This window comes from Cibotium barometz, chromosome 50 (genome assembly GCF_041138505.1).
Source record: "Cibotium barometz isolate CiBa-2024 chromosome 50, ASM4113850v1, whole genome shotgun sequence".
NCBI lineage: Eukaryota > Viridiplantae > Streptophyta > Polypodiopsida > Cyatheales > Cibotiaceae > Cibotium > Cibotium barometz.
The window spans coordinates 23311944-23332172 of NC_141095.1; the positions used below are offsets into that span (position 1 = coordinate 23311944).

Consider the following 20229-nt stretch of genomic DNA (forward strand, 5'->3'; position numbering starts at 1 on the left):
CCGTCAATAATGCCGGATAGTCTTCGAAAAATTCTTTGTCGAGCCATACCGCTTCATGAGTTCCTCGGTCCTGAAACTTCGTGAGAAACTGTCGTAGTCTTCGGCCTGAGCCATGCTTGAAACGGTGCAGAAGGATCTGTTCTGGAACCATTACTTCTGCTTCATCAATAATGTCTGGTTCCGCTTTGTCTTTGACCTCTGAAGGGGGTGGACCTGCATATGGCTTTAACCAACTGACATGAAATACATCGTGCATAGTCCAACTCGGAGGTAGCTTTAACTGCATAGACACCTCATTAATCTTTTTCCGGATGGGAAATGGTCCGAAGCTCTTGAAAGACAACTTTGGGCATCGCTTGCCCACCTGCTTCAATCTTTGCTTCATAATCCGAAGATACACCCAATCCCCTTCCGAAAACTTCATGTCCCTACGGTCTTTATTGGCCTGTCGAGTGTAGGCCTCTTGCGCTTTAGCCAATCTGTCTTTAACGGACTCTAGGATCTCCTGGTAAGACTCCGTCACTCTGTTCGCCTCCGGTACTGAAGACGAAGTCCTGGTTAACAACGACTGGAAAGGCCTTCCAAACGCTGCCTCATATGGAGTCCTGCCAATAGCTGAAGAAAAAGAGTCATTCAAAACAGCTTGAACTAAAGGCAAAAACGATTCCCACTTACCTTGCTGATCGTGGACATAACACTTCAGCACATCAAAGGCCAACTGGTTGTATATCTCTGTCTGGCCATCTGTCTGTGGGTGGAATGCACTGGAAAAATTCAACTTAGTACCAAAATTATCAAACAATGCCCTCCAAAAATGACTGGTAAACTTGGCATCTCGGTCTGACACTATGGTCCTAGGAATCCTACCAATCGGGTACTAATGCCGAATGAATAGCTGGGCAACATCCTCGGCGGTCACATTGGCCCTGCAAGGAATAAGCATAACGAATTTGCTGAACCTATCAACAATAGTTAAACACTGCGTATTACGCTTACTCGGACTGGGAGGCAGATTTGTGACAAAGTCCATCAAAATGTCCTGGAAAGGACCCTTAGGAATTGGCAAAGGCTGTAACAACCCTATCTTCTTTCCACGAGGAGCTTTCACCTTTTGACAAATGTCACAGCGTTGTACATATGTAAACACATCACGCCTCATCTTTGGCCAATAGTATTGCCGTTCTAATTTCTCCAAAGTCGAATTCATGCCCCTATGACCACCTGTAATGGCGTCATGGGCATCATGGAGAAGAGCTGCCCGGAATGATTTTATGACACATAGTCGGCCTTTGTAGAAAAGCCAACCATCGCGTATCAGAAAATGGCATGGTCCTGTGGCATCCAATGCGTGTTCCCACTGAGTACCGAATTCCTCGGAATCCGCGTACGTGTGCTTCATGTCTTCTAGTCCTGTACCAACAAGGTCAAGTCTAGTGGTCTGAATCGTAGATACTTGTCCCTTCCTGCTCAAAGCATCGGCCACTGGATTGGCCTTTCCTGGAAGGTACTCAATCATGCCACCGAACTGCTGGAATATGTGACTCCAGCGGTGTTGTCGATCACTCCACTGTGCACTTGGCATCGTCTGAATCCAGCGCAATGCCTGATGGTCAGTGCGAACCTCGAAGTCACGGCCATACAGGAAATGTTTCCAATGTTTCAAGGCCTGTATAACTGCTAGGAGTTCACGATCATAGACTGAGTAGTTCTTTTCGGCGGGCAGTAACTTACGAGACATGTAAGCTACTGGATGACCATTCTGTTGCAATACACCTCCAATTGCGATGTTACTCGCATCGGTGATCACTTGAAATGGTTCGTCCCACGAGGCAAGGGCTAAACAAGGCGCTTCTGACAAAGCCACCTTGAGGTTCTGGAATGCCTCCAACGCTCGTGGAGTCATTCGAATCTTTTGCCTTCTTGTTTTCACTCCCTTTAGCAGATCGGTAAGGTCTGTCGAGAGATCAGAAAACTTGTCAATGTGGGTGGAATATGCCTGGCATATACCCACAAATGATCTAATGTCATAAGCGGTCTGAGGTACTTCCCAGTTAACAATCTCGGCCACTTTAGCCGGATCCAGTCGAATGCCTTCAGCACTAATTATATATCCCAAGTAATGTACCTGGAACAGATAAAATTCTGACTTCTTTTCATTGACATAGAGCTCGTTGCTTTCCAGCAACTTAAGGACTTTCTCCACATCAATGTCATGCTGCTCAACTGTAGCTGAAAATATGAGTATGTCGTCCAGAAATATGAACACACACTCTCCAATCAACTCCCAGAAAATACGCATCATCATGCGGTTAAATGTAGCTGGGGCGTTCGTCAATCCAAATGGCATAACCACAAATTCATAGTGGGCCCGTTCTGTACGGAAGGCTGTCTTGGGGACGTCCCCCTCTACAATCCGTACCTGGTGGTACCCACTCTTTAAATCCAGTTTGGAAAACACCTTAGCTCCATTCAGCCTCTCGAGAATATAGTCAATTCGAGGCATCGGGAATCTGCTCTTGATAGTCAGCTTGTTGAGTGCACGATAATCGACATACAACCGAGAAGACCCATCTTTCTTCTTGACAAACAAGATCGGTGCTGCAAATGGCGACACGCTGGGGCGGATGAAGCCAGCTTGCAACAATTCTTGGAGTTGGTGGTCCAACTCCGATTCCATTGCCTTAGAAAGGCGATACGGAAACTTGCTCGGGGGTTCCGAGCCTGGGAGGAGGTCAATCTTGTGATCCTCCGGTCTGGACGGGGGAAGCTGGGGAGGGAGACTGTCCCGAAGAAAAATCTTCTGGAACTTTTCATGGAGAACCGAGTACTTCTCGGAAGCACTGGCCACCGTCTGGGCTGTCTGGATGTAAATCATCGCACACTGTGCGCCTTTCCTGACTGCTCGCTTAGCCTGCAAGTGGCTTACCTGGCTCACACTTAATGGTCACCGGGGTGTTTGACACATTCCGATCGATCTGGAACGTGTGCGTCCCAGATGAAAGTGTGCAAGTCCAAGGTACAAGAAAGTGCACAGGTACAAGAAAGTGCACAGGTACAAGGCCCAAGGCAAGGAGCACAAGACATGGAAGAATTCCCAAGAGGTCAGTTGGTGGTGTTCCACAAAGCCCAAGGGGATGGCAGTCTTGTGAGTCGGGTGCCACTTGGGCACACTAGGAAAGGCTTTCAGGCAACGGTTCCAAGGGAGGTTGATCCTCCAAGGGGTGGAGTGAGAGTGCTAGACTCATTTCTCAAGAAAGAAGTCCAGAGACAGTGTTCAGGGACAGGGCAGGAATGGAATGGAGACTGGATGGAACAGATGCATAGATCTTCATCAGAGTAGAGTGGATCTAGAGACCGGGCCGGATGTTTAGTGAAAAGGTTGCCACAAAGGGAAGGATGACAAGGGGACTCCAGGAACAGAGAATGGGATGATGACATCATGACAGTCATCCAAGAATACAGATTGGAATCCCATCATCAAGTTTAGCAGAGGGGGATGTCATGTGCAAGACATGAACTGGCTAATCCGAGGCTAATCCTGAAGAGGCAACAAGATAAAGACAAATCAGAACAAGAGTTTTGGAGCATGAGTTGCTACTGTGGCATGGCATTTGACTGATGGAGGACATGCAGGGCTGTTGGCTAGCATATACAAGTATATATCCACTCGGCTGCAGCAAAATGAATAATGTTTGTCCTGGAGCTGGCCGACCAGCAGTCGGCCAGTTCAGTATCCTTTTCCTGCCTATAAAAGGCAATAAAGCTCATCGTTTTCAGTATTCAGTCATACCTTGGACTGGGTATAGACTTAAGCATAGATTAGGTTTACACCTTTTCATTATTGAAGGCAGCCAAGGGCTGCAAAACAGATGTAACTTTTTGTACTTTATGATATACTGAATACTCAGCTATCTCTCTCTTCTGAATGCGTTTTGCATCAGCATGTTCCCAGATGGTGTTTAGGGCTGAAAAAAGACTCCCAGAGCTTCCGCATGGAACAGAAGTAATCCAATACAAGAGGCCCTCTGATGTGAGGTGACTTTGAGGTGACTCTAAGTAGTAGATTGGCGAAGAAGCAAAGACGAAGTCGAAGCAAGAGCTTGGTCGGTGACGAAGGCTCGTGTCGAGGACAGCGATGGCACTCCATGAGGATGTAGAGGCTGCAAAACCCAGAACTGTTGTGGATGATGAATGTCGAATCTATGGAGTGGAGCACCTGATGCATGGTGTGAACCTGGGCGCTGCAGGATCAGTGATGAAGCTTGAAGATGATGTCTGCGTTTGATCAGCCGGGCTGCTGCTGTGCACAGAAGGTAGTGCCGAAGATGAAGATGATGTGTTGGTACTGGTTGTCAGGATGCTGCAGTGCGCAGGGGGTGGAGTGCCACCTGGATTGTGTGGGCAGAAAACGCTGCTACTGCTGGATGCATTGATGAAGGTTAAGCCGGCTGCTGCTGTCGTATGATGCACAAAAGACCTTGCATTGACAACCGGCTGGTGGATGATCAAGATCGATGTTGTGTTTGGTTGGGCGACTGCACTGGTGTGCTATGCTGATGCATTGGAGGCGTTGAGTTGGTGTATGTAGATTATGATGGTTGGTGAGACGAGAGGCACGTTTATTTAGTGCATGGCCAACCAACAAAGGCAGGTTGGCTGGCCCTGTTGGCCAGCCAGAAAAAAGACAAAGTTGCCTGATTCCCACACCACCACAAGATCAAGACACGGCGATGGTTTCATCCATGCGCGATGCAGTAAGGGTGGGTGGGACATACGCAGCAACAATATCTCAGAATCAGTCTGAAGCTCTGATACCAATGTTACGTGCGGAATCTTTGGGAGTCTTCTTTCAGCCCTAAACACCATCTGGGAACATGCTGATGCAAAACACATGCAGAAGAGAGAGAGAGCGAGAGAGCTGAGTATTCAGTATATCATAAAGTACAAAAAGGTACATCTGTTTTGCAGCCCTTGGCTGCCTTCAATGAAAAGGTGTAAACCTAATCTATGCCTAAGTCTAGACTCAATCCAAGGTAGGACTGAATGCTGAAAACGATGAACTTTATTGCCTTTTATAGGCAGGAAAAGACATATTGAACTAGCCGACTACTGGTCGGCCAGCTCTAGGACAAACATTATTCATTTTGCTGCAGCCGAGTGGATATATACTTGTATATGCTGGCCAACAGCCCTCCATGTCCTCCATCAGCCAAATCCCATGCCACAGTAGCAAATCATGCTCCAAAACTCTTGTTCTGATTTGTCTTTATCTTGTTGCCTCTTCAGGATTAGCCCCAGTGCATGACAACTTCACCATTATACATACACTCATTCATCCATTTCATGGTGTGTTGACTTGCTCTGATCTCTTGCACATCTAGTCCTTTCTGTCAGAATACGCAGCGGAGATGATGACCAGATCTGGGAACACAAGAGCAAAAACGCAGGCAGAAAAAACAGCACAAGAGAAAGGGAGATGTAGGCGTGTAACTCTGCTCTGATATACACAAGAAGATCCCGAATATGATACAAATAAGGTATGGGGGCTGAGGACCTATATATACCTCCCTGGAAGGGCAGTCGGCCAGCACTAAAGTGTCCACGACTGAAGAAAGAGGTCCCACGACTGCATAAATGCAGTCGGCCAGCAAACTGGTGCCCACGACTGATAAAAACCAGTCGGCCAGCAGCAAGAGTGCCCACGACTGATAAACACCCAGTCGGCCAGCACTGTACTGCTCTTGGCACCCTCTGGCAGCCCTCCCAAGCCTCAGAAAAAATGGAAACAATAGGGGAAAAATACGGGGAGTGAGGAAAAATGATAAAACACCTCATGAGGGCGGGCACACCCACAACAAAGGCCCTGGTGTATACAAATAGACAGGAGATGACTTCTAACACCCCCTCTCAGCTCCTGGCTGTGTAACCAACCACTGGGAGCTGGGGTGCCGCCCGAGCAAATCCTGAGAGAGCGACTTCGTGAAGAGGTCCACTGTACTGTCCTCCGTCGAACAGAACTCCAGCAAGATGTCATCAGCAACGATTTGTTCACGAACAAAGTGCCTCTCGATGACCATGGCTTCCTCCAGTGGAAGCACAAACCTGCCATGCAACCTCCTCCTGCTCCGTAAAACTGCTCCTGGGCCATAAGTAGATCCCCTCGTGTCCGGATCTCCTCCCCAAACTGAGTCACTCCAACCGCGGAGTCGCTGCCTAGATCACTTGTATCTAGGGGTTTTTAATGAGTGTTACACACATGTGTTTGACTTGCTTACTTTGGGGTTTTTAATGAGTGTTACACACATGTGTTTCACTTGCTTACTTTGGAGTTTTGTTTGAACGACACCACGTTCATATACTCCGGATTGATGAGTTGGCCACCAATTTTAATGCTTCTTTTGGCATGATTAATGTCCATTAGATGGCATGCAGTGATTTTTATGATCAATTATGGTTTTTATGGATTCAAGGAGATTTTATGCTTTTATCCATGGTTTATAAGGATCTTTTGATCTTTTGGATAATATCATGTGCTTTGAAGGTAGCATTTGCCTTCGTTTTTTGCACATAATTTTGGAGTATATTCCTTGTACTCTTGTACATATTCCAACTTGGATACCTAGTTGCTTATATATCTAGGTGAGATATTTTTTCTACCCCAGCTTTATTGTGTTTATTGGGTAGTTATCATTAGAAAGGCGCCAATAATTCAATTTATTTTCTAATGATAAACTCGAAAAGAGTTATTCCTTGATGTAGTCTCAGATATATAGAGACAGGTTTTAGCAGGTGAAAGTCTGGGATAAGGCCATTTTATTCCTTTTATACAGGATTTTATTCATATTTCCCAATCCCCCTCCTGTGTACAAGAGTCCATGATCCTTCGCATGCCGCAGAAACCACAGGAAACGCAATCCTGCCTCCCAAAGAGACATCTGCAACCAAGAGCTCAACTGCCTCATCAGGAAGCTCCCGTCCAATCTGGTGTCCATCAACCAGATCAATGAACCATACAGCTTCTGAGTCAAAGAGACATCACACTGCTCACAAGGATCAACACCTGTTACGGTGCACAAACAAGTCCTGGAAACCTGATGAAACCTGTCTACCACCCCCTCTGAATCCGGAACCACAAAGCCTGGAGAAACCACCTCCTTCTGCAAGTAAGCACCTGTCACTTGCCTGGCTTTCCGAAAGGTCCCCGTGGAAAGAACATCCTCAACAACTGGAAGTTCTATGTCCTGAAAACTACGAGACATCAGAGCATAAGTGACCTGTTCAGCTTCCTCTGACTCACGAACACAAGAACTACCAACATCAGTACTGGAAAGTTCCTGCCAACTGCTGCCATCTACTGGTAAGCTATCCACCACCTGGTCTCGGAAAGCTCGCACCTACAGCGTATCCACACTTGAGTAGCCATTACCAGACTGCCACTCATCACAATCCTGAGGACCTGGGAGAGAGAGTGCTGAAAGCCTCTAAACTCCATTCTCCACTCCACCTTCCCAAACCACTTGGCTTGTTGCTTTGTCCCGGAGAGCAACAAAATGCTCATCAAACTCCACCCGTACGCCAGTCTTGCAAACCTGATGCACTGACAACAGATAAAAACCAAGTTCCGCAACATACAACACCTGGGAGGAATGCTTCCCCCCTCTGCCATCGGGAACTATCTCCATCCTGCCCTCACTGTGAACTGGGATAGTGGACGTATCCCCAGTAAGAATATGACCAGAAAGCCTGCAGAGATCCTGTAAACCGGAACGGGAAGGAGTCATGTGCCTGGAAGCACCACTATCGAGAATCCACTCCCGAGTATCCGTTGCGGAGAGTCCTCCAATCTCCTCCCTGCCTGAAGAAAACGAAGCATCGGTGTCCATCACCTCTAGGTGCACAAAAGCCGGAGTCTTCATGATTGCGGCTGAGGAGTCTTCACCCTTCTCGGTCTTCCGCTTGGGACACTGCCTCCAGTAGTGGCCTTTCTCGCCACAATCATTATAGGTCCTCTCTGCCTTCAGTTTCTCGCGGTCAGCGTCGGACTTCTTCTCAGAAGACTTCTCCGATGAAGCCTTCCTTTGCCCGAGTTACGGCCTTTCGACCGTTGGCCAGTTAAGGCCTCTGAACCTCCACCCTGAGGAGGGTTCGTGAATCGTTCCTCCTGGTCCAGGACCATGGGCACAAGCTCCTCCCACGTAATGGTGCTGAGCCTGCCACTGGTAATCAAAGACGAGTAAAATGCTGAGTACGAAGAGGGCAAATGTGACAGCAACGTGATGGCCATGTCCTCTGACGATATCTCCTTCCCAGCCTGAAGAACTTCCTGCTGAAGAGCCTGCAGCTTGTTAATATGCTCCCGGATCGTCGACGACTTTGCAGGGCTCATAACCCGCATCTGTACTTCCAAGGAAAATCCTCTTCATGGGCGATACCCTGTTGTAAAGTGAGGCCAAATGCTGCCATATACCTCTGGCCAGCGTCATGTGCTTTACATGATTGATTACCTGTGGTGTGTAGTTGAGGAAAATAAACGAACGGACCCTGGCGTTGACACGATCCCACATCTGTGTCTGGGCCTCCCGGTCCTTTCGAGTTGACGGTAACTCCCCTTCCTCTACTTCCGGCCGTGGAACACCAACAACGACGAAATCGGCGAGGTCGTAGGACTCCAGAATGGATTCCATCATCACCTTCCATATGCCGTAGTTGCTCCCGTCCAACTGACGGTCCACCGGGAACGTGGGGAGTGTCGGGATCTTCACATGTCTCTCGGCCATCTCAAACAGATCTACCATTGCGGGGATGTACTCTGAAAAGGGTGGGTGGGTGGGAACAAAGAAGAACTAAAACCTGCAAGTGGCTGTCCAGCTAATTAGCCCGCCTTCCTCTTGCACCTTCTCTTCCCGATCCGCCCAAAACAGTCCACCAATCAGCCACAAAACAGTCCCCCTCTTGCTCACACAAATCCCAAGACCTATCTAGAGCCTAGGGCTCTGATACCATGTCAGAATACGCAGCGGAGATGATGACCAGATCTGGGAACACAAGAGCAAAAACGCAGGCAGAAAAAACAGCACAAGAGAAAGGGAGATGTAGGCGTGTAACTCTGCTATGATATACACGAGAAGATCCCGAATATGATACAAATAAGGTATGGGGGCTGAGGACCTATATATACCTCCCTGGAAGGGCAGTCGGCCAGCACTAAAGTGTCCACGACTGAAGAAAGAGGTCCCACGACTGCATAAATGCAGTCGGTCAGCAAACTGGTGCCCACGACTGATAAAAACCAGTCGGCCAACCAGTCGGCCAGCAGCAAGAGTGCCCACGACTGATAAACACCCAGTCGGCCAGCACTGTACTGCTCTTGGCACCCTCTGGCAGCCCTCCCAAGCCTCAGAAAAAATGGGAAAAATAGGGGAAAAATACGGGGAGTGAGGAAAAATGATAAAACACCTCATGAGGGCGGGCACACCCACAACAAAGGCCCTGGTGTATACAAATAGACAGGAGATGACTTCTAACACTTTCATCCTTTTGCCCTCGCATGGTATTAGAGCTATCGTGAGCGAAGAGATTGAAGACCTTGAGAGCACAAAGCATGGATCATCTACCCATGATTTCGGAGGACCAGCCTTTGTTGCGAGAAGTTGATTCTCCTTACTTAGATCTAGACCACACGGAGGATGAGACTTCTTACCCATTGGAGAGTCCCGTTTGAGGTCTTACATTGGGAGACGAGTGAATGACCAACCTGTCTACACCTACTCACCCTCTACACCTTTGGCATCTTGTCCTTCCTTTTCGAGCTTATCAAACTTCGCTTCTAGAGGGGGATCAGCCAGTGTGCCAGTACTAGACCCCGATATCTAGCCTTATCTAGAGAGCCTTGCTGCGTAGTCTAGCCGATAGCTTGGACTTTGGTTTGGTTCTTTCTGTCAGGGAGGACAGGTACCACCATGGTCGTCCGGAGATCCATCGTCATCAACTTAGCCGGAGACCGTGTTAGGTTCGTTCGTATGTACCATTGAGTGCTTATGTGCCTAACACTACCTAGGCGTTGACTTCTGTAGCATAGGTTCAGCATATGGTACCAACTACTACCCTTGAGTAATGTGAACTCGAATAGAGGAGGGTCTAGGAGCAGAGTATGCTCCCAGACTACTGGTGTACAAGGAGCTCCTAATGTGTTTTGGAATACTGCACAACCGGAAGCACAAAACCCTTCCACCCAACCCATGTTTCTTCCTGCTGGAGTTGGCATGTAGCCATTACCGGCCGCACCTCCATAGGGACCTGCATATGGGTTTTACCCAACACAAGGATCTCTCGACACTAGGCCAACCGGCACTGTGTCACCACCCAGCATTCTGGGGTATTAGGTAGTTTACCAACCCATCACAGGCTCTACACTAGTACTAGCTTATGTGCCTACTCAAGGATTTGTGCCTCAGCCAGGCTTTCCACTTGTGTCGAGTGCCCAACCTTATTTCCCATCTTATGGAGTACCCTCACCAGGTCCTACATGTGTGCCGGGTATTATTGGTTTTTCTGGAGTACCACCTACCCCTCTACACTCCGGATATGGGTACCAGCCATCCTGGAACCCCCCCCCCCCCCCTCCCTCCTTCCCTCCATGTATCTATGTCCAGAAATGCTTTCATAGAAAAGACTCGTTTCAATGGGTCTAATTACACCACCTGGGCTAACCTTATGGAACAGGTTTTCACTTCCCAAGGTTCTTGGAACCTGGTGAAGGGACTTGAACCGAAACCCCACCCCTCACTAGTATTTCTTGAAGTCAGCCGCTATTGGGAAGCTAGGAACGCCAGTGTTATAGTGGAGCTCATGCAAGGCCTTCTTCCGGAGTTTCATTCACAACTCTAGCAGTTCCTCTATGTCTCTGACAGATGGGCACACCTTGCAGAGAGATGCAGCACGTGATTGCACGCATCGCATTGATCTCGAGCATCGAATCCGAAAATTCTCTATCGAAGAGGGGGATGACCTGAAAGTCAAGGTTGCTGAGTACCGACGCCTTAACGTGGAGCACGCCGGCTCTGCCAAGTCCCAGGAAGACTACTAGGTCATCACATTATTAAACAAGTTGCTACCTAGTTTCTTTACTTTTGTCACATAGACCATTAGTTTAGAACCTATGCCTAACTTGTATGAGTGTGAGTGCCAACTCCCGCCGCGCTTTGTTTCACCCCAAGAAGTCATCTTCTTCCTCCTCTACCCAAGAGGGGGCTCTTGTTTCCAATACCACCTCTACCCACAAAGGGCAGCAAGGGAAGGGGAACAACAACCCAAGTAATCAAGGCAAACCAGAAGGCAACAACAATGATCCCAAAAAACACTGCCTCGACACCCACTCTCCACTGGCAGAATATCCCTAAAAAGAACAAATATTACACTTATTGCGAGATGTCTGGACATGATGATGAGTGTGGCATCAAAGCTAGGGAAAACAGAGGTACCAACCCCAACACCACGAACTCGAATCGCCAAAACAACCAAGGTGGCAGCAATGTCCCAAATTGGCGGTCGAGAGGGGGTAATACTTCAGCACCCATTCTGCAGGGTTTCTCACCAGGGAACCAGCAACAAGGCACTGGTACAAATTGGCCTAGATCTTCTCAGTGGCGAACCACTAGTCAGGTCGCTCAAGGTCACCCCCCCCCCCCAATCAGTATTCTTCGCCACCCCGGAAGGGATGTGTCACCAGCTTGGAAATTTCCCAGTATGAAAGGGGTCTGGTGGACTCGGGGATGTCTAAATATTTGGAAAGTACAAGCTTTGGGGATGGGGAATTATCCTAGAATACAAAGGACCACACTCCGAAAATTTAGGAGAGTTGCTATTTTTGGCCCGACTTAGATGGAAATTCTGTTCGCGTCATTACATCTGGAATTGAGCAGATACCAAGAGTTGGCAAAGTGCCTATGACAGAAATGTCTACCAGTTGGGATATTTTTAGAGATAGTTTATGGAAGGATCCATCTCTTAGATTGGGACATGTGGCAAGAAAGTGGACCAAAGTGAGACAAGTGGCCTGACACTTGTTAGAAAGTGGATCAAAGTGAGACAAGTGGCCTCACACTTGTCACTTCAACTATTGTGTGGCTCTCCACTTGTCATTGTAGCCTTCTCTTGCCATTTTAGCTTATGGGAGGCCCAAATCTATAAATTGGAGCCCTCTCTCTTCATTAATGGAGGCTCTCTTGCTGCACACTAGCCTCTACCACCGTTACAGGCTGCACAGCCAGTACAGTGGCTGGTACAACAGGTACAGAAAGTACAAGGGCTGGTACAACAAGTACAATGGCTAGAAATCATAATAAAATGATTAAATACCCTTGCCTTAAGTATTTCTTCACGATGGAAGCCTCCAAAATAGTCCCCAACAGCCGGTCTTCTTCGTGGGCAGCCTTCAAGAGAGAGAAAGAGAGTTGCCATCATTAGGACCAATCCTTGTACCTGTTGTACCAACCACTGTACTGGCCGTACCAAACATTGTACTTGCTATACCAGCCATTGTACCGGCTATACTAGCCACTGTAACTACTGTATCAGCCATTGTACCTGTTGTACCAGTATTTGTACTTACTGTACCGGTTGTACCAGTCACTGTACCTACTAAACCAGCCACCACTGTACCTACTGTACCAGCCATTGTACCTGTTGTACCGGCCGAATGGAGAGTTGTACTTGCTGTACCAGCTCTATTGCATGAAGACCCGTGGTTTTTGGGGAAGAATCAACACCCACACGGAGGTACATGGATTATATTGTTGGTTTGGCATTTCTACGGCTTGTGTTCCGGCTTGGTAGCCTCGTATTGGGCTGTGTTATGGCATTCGTATATGGATAATTCGGCATCTCCCGTAGGGAGAGTAAGGCCCTCAAAGCTTGTACATGAAATTATTTTCCTTGGGTAATAAAATACTCCAAGGGGGGGGTCGCCCATTCCGGCCTCTATGCGGTGTCACATGTGCAAGCTCCATTTTCAGCATTTGTGGATATTTTGTCTAGCTGTTATGTTTTATGCAAAGTGATGATGGATATGTGTTAAGTGTCACGTGCATCCCGCACTTGGATGCCACGTAGACATCTCTGTACAGAAGGTGCAGGACCTGGGATGGTGAACTGGTCCCATTTGAGCCCAGTCCGGGACGAGTCAGCCAGGGATCCATCTCAGTCGTCCGAGGTCAGGTGTGCATTGTCCTGCACATGAGTCCAAGGTCAGGTGTGCACTGTCCTGCACTTGAATCAGTGCCAGTCCGCGGTGTGAGTCTCCCTCTAGAATGATGTCAGTGGTTCTGTGTATCTGGTATGGTACCGGATGCCAGATCACTGAGTAGATTATGTTTAGGACAAGGGGCCAGCCCATAGGGCTACCCCGGATCTGAGTGGGGGCATGGGAATGGTGTAGAACCACCCCCATGAGGGCCAAGAAGGCCCAGGCTGAACCCACCAGCCATGGAGGGGCTGTAGGACAGCCCTAGGGCACAGATAAGGCAATCTCCAGGAGATTACAGGCTTTATATGGCTGTAGGGCATGTATGGGGCAGCCCATACAGGCTGCCCAGCCCTGGGATTGTGGACAAAAGTTGTGTCCAGTCAATCAGAAGTAGGCGCATCACTTTCAGCCTGTTAGGAAAAAAAGGCAGTATTTTTTGGGATTTAATTCAGCATTTATTGCTGAATTTTCACCAGTCGTGGGACATTGCCTGTTTTTCAGCTGGCCGATTGCTCCTGAGGAGGAGTATAAATAGTGGAGGCCATAATCCCATCTTTCATCTCAATTTTCACCAAGTGCTCGAGCAAACCAAGGGGCCAAGACAGCCAAGGGCTTGCTAACGCAAAGGGGTGAAGGATTCAGGTCAAGGGCAGGATTTTCCAGCCAAGAAAAGGTCAAGTTTTCTGTATTTGTTTTTTCAGATTTACATCATTCTAATAAAGCAAATACACCATCCGTGGTGGGGGCCCTACAGAGGGTAATTGGGACCCAATACTGTGTTCTCTCCATCTCCCCCTTCTCTCTCTATTTTCTGCACATCTCCTTTCAGTTTGTGCGTTAATTTCCGTCGCGAAAAGAGTGCTGATTTCTGAGTTTTGAAGTACCGATCCTTCTTCGAAGCTTCCGCATACTACAGTGGTATCAGAGCCTACTTCAAGGACAAAGATTCAGCAAAGAAAACCAGAAAATTTTCTCGCTCGTGTGGTTGGTTTTTAGACGCCGGTGGACTACCCCTTTCGGAGTGACTCCTGTCCCTCGAAGGACGGTTGGTTTTTAGCCTCCGGAAGCCTCTGGAAGTCTCCCACACAGATAGTGGATGGTGAGATTGCGTTTCGGAAAGGAATTGCATTTTCCCGCTATGGCGAGCTTTGGCGACGAGAGAGAACCAGAACCATGGGACCAGAGTGCACCAGGCAGCCCAGCTAGGGCACCCGGCTTGAGTGTCACAGACATGTTCCAGCAGATGATGCGAGCAATCGCAGACCAAACTGCCAAGTTGGATGAGCGGAAGGCGTAGATCTTGGCTCTGGAGGAGCGTTCTCGCTCTCCAGCGTCGCGTTTTCCATCTCCTCCTCCCTCTCCTTCCGTATCCCAGATACCAGATCCTCGTCACAGGCACCCTCTCGCGGGGTCACAGCTGCAGCCAAGCTCCTTGCTTGAGTTGCAGATGCGTGCATTGGAGATTCGACAACGAGAAGACGATGCCATGCGACGCGTGGAACACGAGCGTTACCTCAGAGCTTTGGACGCCAGATTGACACCGGCGGCGCCCTCGAATCATTTTCCCGAGAAAATGAATTTCAGTAAGTATAATGGTAACCTCGATCCCACAACTCTTTATTCATGGTTACATCAATTTGAAGCTTACTTTGCCGCAGTTAGGAAAACAGATACTGGCGAACTGATCTTAGCTAGTTGGTACTTGGAAGGTGAGGCCATTCCTTGGTGGACTCAGTGGGCTCATGCCCACACCAGAGCAGGTATGGCAGCTTATGGGTGGGACGAGTTCGTCCGCGACCTTAAGCAGCGGTTTCTACCGCCCCACTACCTTGAGCGACTTGAAGACGAGTTCAAGGGAGCGCGTCAGAATGCGCAACCAGTCCTTCAGTTTGCCAATAAAATTTCGACCTTGTGTGTGCAATCAGGCTTATCTGATACGGACAAGAAAGGGCAGTTTTTGTATGACCTGGACACGCAAATCCAATGGGAGGTGCGTATGTTTAGGCCAGCCACCTTTGAGGACGCACTCTCGCTTGCGCAGAGTGCAGAAATGAAACACAATGGTGGCAAGCCCAAGACTTCCCAGCCGGCTTCTCCCAGGGCTAACACCTCGGGGGGCAAAAGCCAGAACCAGACGGGGTCTTCCCCAGGACAGAGCCCGGGAGCCTCTGGCTCCAAGAACTCGAACAATGCGTCTAAGCTTACTCCAGACCAGAAAGCGGAGGCAGGCAAGACAGGTGGCAAGTTGAGTGCTGAGGAGCTTGCTCAGTACAGGAAGGAGGGTAGATGTTTCTTTTGTCGGGATTGTCCGAAGAAGCCTCCAAAGGCCGCCGCCGCCTCCACAGCTTCCGTGGTGAGCACAGCTCCCACACAGACCCGAGCGGCTACCCCTAGTTCTTCAACCCACGGTGCTTCAGTTGGAGCAATTATTAGCCGGGAGCTCGAAGATAAGCAGAAGGGCGCCCATGACCAGGAGTATGAGTGCAACGAATTGCTCAAGTCCTTTGGCTACATAGGTGGCCAGAGAGTCGTTGTCTTGTTTGACAGCGGCAGCACGGAGGATGTGGTCACGGAACAAGCTGCTAGGCGTGCCCGTTTCGAGCTGACTTCGGTGGACAAACAGGTTGAGGGTTTTAGCACAGGTATGACAACGAGCGTCAAGTATGAAGCTCTAGGTGCTAAGTTAGTGATTCAGGGCATAGAGTTTGTCTGTGACTTTATGGTTGCCCCTCTTGTAGGAGCAGACATAATTTTGGGCATCCAGTGGTTTCACAAGTTTCTTCCTGATGTCAAGTGGGACAAGCACACGTTCCAAATCAATCGGAATGTGTCAAACACCCCGGTGACCATTAAGTGTGAGCCAGGTATTCCAAACTTTCCGCTCATAAGCCACTTGCAGGCTAAGCGAGCAGTTAGGAAAGGCGCACAGTGTGCGATGATTTACATCCAGACAGCCTAGACGGTGGCCAGTGCTTCCGAGAAGTACTCGATTCTCCATGAAAAGCTCCAGAAGATTTTTCTTCGGGACAGTCTCCCTCCCCAGCTCCCCCCGTCCAGATCAGAGGATCACACGATTGACCTCCTCCCAGGCTCGGAACCCCCGAGCAAGTTTCCGTATCGCCTTTCTTAGGCAATGGAATCGGAGTTGGACCCCCAACTCCAAGAATTGTTGCAAGCTGGCTTCATCCGCCCCAGCGTGTCGCCATTTGCAGCACCGATCTTGTTTGTCAAGAAGAAAGATGGGTCTTCTCGGTTGTGTGTCGATTATTGTGCACTCAACAAGCTGACTATCTAGAGCAGATTCCCGATGCCTCGAATTGACTATATTCTCGAGAGGCTGAATGGAGCAAAGGTGTTCTCCAAACTGGATTTAAAGAGTGGGTATCACCAGGTATAGATTGTAGAGGGGGACATCCCCAAGACAGCCTTCCGTACAGAACGGGCCCACTATGAATTTGTGGTCATGCCATTTGGTTTGACGAACGCCCCAGCTACATTTAACCGCATGATGATGCGTATTTTCCTGGATTTGATTGGAGAGTGTGTGTTCATATTTCTGGACGACATACTCATATTTTCAGCTACAGTTAAGCAGCATGACATTGATGTGGAGAAAGTCCTTAAGTTGCTGGAAAGCAACGAGCTCTATGTCAATGAAAAGAAGTCAGAATTTTATCTGTTCCAGGTACATTACTTGGGATATATAATTAGTGCTGAAGGCATTTGACTTGATCCGGCTAAAGTGACTGAGATTGTTAACTGGGAAGTACCTCAGACAGCTTATGACATTAGATCATTTGTGGGTATATGCCAGGCATATTCCACCCACATTGACAAGTTTTCTGATCTCTCGGCAGATCTCACCGATCTGCTAAAGGGAGTGAAAACAAGAAGGCAAAAGATTCGAATGACTCCACGAGCGTTGGAGGCATTCCAGAACCTCAAGGTGGCTTTGTCAGAAGTGCCTTGTTTAGCCCTTGCCTCGTGGGACGAACCATTTCAAGTGATCACCGATGCGAGTAACATCGCAATTGGAGGTGTACTGCAACAGAATGGTCATCCAGTAGCTTACATGTCTCGTAAGTTACTGCCGGCCGAAAAGAATTACTCAGTCTATGATCGTGAACTCCTAGCAGTTATACAGGCCTTGAAACATTGGAAACATTTCCTGTATGGCCGTTACTTCGAGGTTCGCAATCCAGTGGGGCCGATGCTTTGAGCAGGAAGGGAGAAGTATCTACGATTTAGACCACTAGACTTGACCTTGTTGGTACAGGACTAGAGGACATGAAGCACACGTACGCGGATTCCGAGGAATTCGGTACTCAATGGGAACAGGCATTGGATGCCACAGGACCATGCCATTTTCTGATACACGATGGTTGGCTTTTCTACAAAGGCCGACTATGTGTCATGAAGTCATTCCGGGCAGCTCTTCTCCATGATGCCCATGACGCCATTACAGGTGGTCACAGGGACATGAATTCGACTCTGGAGAAATTAGAACGGCAATACTATTGGCCAAAGATGAGGCGTGATGTGTTTACATATGTACAGCGCTGTGACACTTGTCAAAAGGTGAAAGCTCCTCGTGGAAAGAAGATAGGGTTGTTACAGCCCTTGCCAATTCCTGAGGGTCCTTTCCAGGACATTTCGATGGACTTTGTCACAAATCTGCCTCCCAGTCCGAGTAAGCGTAATACGCAGTGCTTAACTATTGTTGATAGGTTTAGCAAATTTGTTATGCTTATTCCTTGCAGGGCCAATGTGACCGTCGAGGATGTTGCCCAGTTATTCATTCGGCATTGGTACCCGATTGGCGAGATTCTTAGAACCATAGTGTCAGACCGAGATGCCAAGTTTTTCAGTCATTTTTGGAGGGCATTGTTTGATAATTTTGGTACTAAGTTGAATTTTTCCAGTGCATTCCACCCACAGACAGATGGCCAGACAGAGATATACAACCAGTTGGCCTTTGATGTGCTGAAGTGTTATGTCCACGATCAGCAAGGTAAGTGGGAATCGTTTTTGCCTTTAGTTCAAGCTGTTTTGAATGACTCTTTTTCTTTAGCTATTGGCAGGACTCCATATGAGGCAGCGTTTGGTAGACCCTTTCAGTCGTCGTTAACCAGGACTTCGTCTGCAGTACCGAAGGCGAACAGAGTGACGGAGTCTTACCAGGAGAGATCCTAGAGTCAGTTAAAGACAGATTGGCTAAAGCGCAAGAGGCCTACACTCGACAGGCCAATAAATACCGAAGGGATATGAAGTTTTCGGAAGGAGATTGGGTGTATCTTCGGATTATGAAGCAAAGATTGAAGCAGGTGGGCAAGCGATGCCCAAAGTTGTCTTTCAGGAGCTTCGGACCATTTCCCATCCGGAAAAGGATTAATGAGGTGTCTATGCAGTTAAAGCTACCTCCGAGTTGGACTATGCACGATGTATTTCATGTCAGTTGGCTAAAGCCATATGCAGGTCCATTCCCTTCAGAGGTCAAAGACGAAGCGAAACCAGACATCGTTGATGAAGCAGAAGTAATGTTTCCAGAACAGATCCTCCTGCACCGTTTCAAGCATGGCTCAGGCCGAAGACTACGACAGTTCCTCACGAAGTTTCAGGACCGAGGAACTCATGAAGCGGTATGGCTCGACCAAGAATTTTTCGAAGACTATCCGGCATTATTGACGGATTATTTGGAGGCTATGCAGCTTCTGTCAAGTTAAGCAGCAGGAGATGTCACGTGCATCCCGCACTTGGATGCCACGTAGACATTTCTGTACAGAAGGTGCAGGACCTAGGATGGTGAACTGGTCCCATGTGAGCCCAGTCCGGGACGAGTCAGCCAGGGATCCATCTCAGACGTCCGAGGTCAGGTGTGCATTGTCCTGCACATGAGTCCAAGGTCAGGTGTGCACTGTCCTGCACATGAATCAGTGCCAGTCCGCGCTGTGAGTCTCCCTCTAGAATGATGTCAGTGGTTCTGTGTATCTGGTATGGTACCGGCAGATGCCAGATCACTGAGTAGATTATGTTTAGGACAAGGGGCCAGTCCATAGGGATACCCCGGATCTGAGTGTGGGCATGGGAATGGTGTAGAACCACCCCCATGAGGGCCAAGAAGGCCCAGGCTGAACCCACCAGCCATGGAGGGGCTGTAGGACAGCCCTAGGGCACAGATAAGGCAATCTCCAGGAGATTACAGGCTTTATATGGCTGTAGGGCATGTATGGGGCAGCCCATACAGGCTGCCCAGCCCTGGGATTGTGGACAAAAGTTGTGTCCAGTCAATCAGAAGTAGGCGCATCACTTTCAGCCTGTTAGGAAAAAAAGGCAGTATTTTTTGGGATTTAATTCAGCATTTATTGCTGAATTTTCACCAGTCGTGGGACGTTGCCTGTTTTTCAGCTAGCCGACTGCTCCTGAGGAGGAGTATAAATAGTGGAGGCCATAATCCCATCTTTCATCTCATTTTTCACCAAGTGCTGAAGCAAACGAAGGGGCCAAGACAGCCAAGGGCTTGCTAACGCAAAGGGGTGAAGGATTCAGGTCAAGGGCAGGATTTTCCAGCCAAGAAAAGGTCAAGTTTTCTGTATTTGTTTTTTCAGATTTACATCATTCTAATAAAGCAAATACACCATCCGTGGTGGGGGCCCTACAGAGGGTAATTGGGACCCAATACTGTGTCCTCTCCATCTCCCCCTTCTCTCTCTATTTTCTGCACATCTCCTTTCAGTTTGTGCGTTAATTTCCGTCGCAAAAAGAGTACTGATTTCTGAGTTTTGAAGTACCGATCCTTCTCCGAAGCTTCCGCATACTACATTAAGGCTGTAGCCATGTTTAAATGTTTTAACATGCTTTGATGGTATCGACAAGTGTGTCAAAGGCCCTAGTCGCCCGGTCACCCGCGAGTTACATTAGTATCAGAGCATAGGCTTTCTTGGAAGCGGAGGCTTCCTTCTATCAATAAGGAAGAGAAAAGATCTCAA

At 48.5% G+C, this 20229-nt stretch overlaps 1 protein-coding gene across 1 annotated transcript in view; it reads left to right on the plus strand.

Moving 5' to 3' along the window:
* The window catches only part of LOC147609955 (Transducin/WD40 repeat-like superfamily protein), a 209904-nt gene that overhangs the window by 15119 nt on the left and 174556 nt on the right, over window positions 1-20229 (plus strand). The gene's annotated exons all lie outside the window — the stretch shown is intronic.